This window comes from Lipotes vexillifer, unplaced genomic scaffold, assembly GCF_000442215.2.
Source record: "Lipotes vexillifer unplaced genomic scaffold, Lipotes_vexillifer_v1.1 scaffold1691, whole genome shotgun sequence".
Lineage (NCBI taxonomy): Eukaryota > Metazoa > Chordata > Mammalia > Artiodactyla > Lipotidae > Lipotes > Lipotes vexillifer.
Genome location: NW_006789046.1, coordinates 3,491,832 through 3,493,272, shown reverse-complemented (window position 1 = coordinate 3,493,272; position 1,441 = coordinate 3,491,832). Strand labels below are relative to the sequence as shown.

The 1,441-nt window shown below is 38.2% G+C and overlaps 1 protein-coding gene across 1 annotated transcript in view; it reads left to right on the top strand.

The window, feature by feature from the left end:
* The window catches only part of AFMID (arylformamidase), a 20,061-nt gene that overhangs the window by 15,897 nt on the left and 2,723 nt on the right, over positions 1-1,441 (top strand). The gene's annotated exons all lie outside the window — the stretch shown is intronic.

Below are 1,441 nucleotides of genomic sequence, written 5' to 3'. Positions count from 1 at the left end.
ACCAAAAAAAAAAAAAAAAAAAAAAAAAAGTCTAAGGATGAAAAGGAACCTTCCTACACTGTTGGTGCGAATGTAAATTGATTCAGCCACTATGTAGAACAGCATGGAGGTTCCTTAAAAAACTAAAAATAGAGTTTCCATATGATCCAGCAATCCTACTTCTGGGCATATACCTGGAGAAAACTATAATTCAAAAAGATACATGCACCGCAGTGTTCATAACAGCACTATTTATAATAGCCAAGAAGCAACCTAAATGTCCATCAACAGATGAATGGATAAAGATGTGGTATATATATTAGTCAACCATAAAAAAGAATGAAATAATGCCATTTGCAGCAACATGGATGGATGTAGAGATTATCATACTAACAAGTAAATCAGACAGAGAAAGACAAATATCTCATGATATCACTTATATGTGGAATCTTAACAAATGATACAGGGACTTCCCTGGTGGTGCAGTGGTTAAGAATCCGCCTGCCAATGCAGGGGACAGGAGTTTGATCCCTAGTCCAGGAAGATCCCACGTGTTGCAGAGCAGCTAAGCCCATGCAGAGCAACTAAGCCCGTGCGCCACACTACTGAGCCCGTGTGCCACAGCTACTGAGCCCGTGTGCCACAGCTACTGAAGCTCGCGCGCCTAGAGCCCATGATCCGAAACAAGAGAAGCCACCACAATGAGAAGCCCACGCACCACAACGAAGAGTAGCCCCCGCTCGCCGCAACTAGAGAAAGCCTGTGCACAGCAATGAAGACCCAACTCAGCCAAAAGCTATATTAAAAAAACAAATTAAAAGAAAAAATGATACAAATGAACTTATTTACAAAGCAGAAATAGACTCACAGACATAGAAAACAAACTTATGGTTACCCAAGGGGAAGCGGGGGGCATAAATTAGGAATTTGGGTTTAACCTATACACACTACTATATATGAAATATAAAACCAACAAAGACCTACTGTATAGCACAGGGAGCTATATTCAATATCTTGTAATAACCTATATTGGAAAAGAATTTGAAAAAATATATATATTATATATATAACTTAATCACTTTACTGTATACCTGAAACATTGTAAATCAACTATATTTCAATTTATTTATTTATTTAAAAAATGTTTACTTATTTATTGGCTGCACCAGGTCTTACTTGCGGCATGCATGCTCTTAGTTGCGGCATGTGGGATCTAGTTTCCCGACCAGGGATCAAACCTGGGCCCCCTGCACTGGGAGCGTGGAGTCTTAACCAGTGGACCACCAGGGAAGTCCTGACTATACTTCAATTGAAAAAATTATTTTAAAAAAGTCAAAGGCTAGATTGGGGAAAATATTTGCCATGGACCCGGAAAATATACAGTTGCTACTTTTTTTCTTTTTTTTTTCCTGGGAAAGTGGGTACCTGATTAAGTTTACTTTTTTTTTTTTTTTTTTTTTTT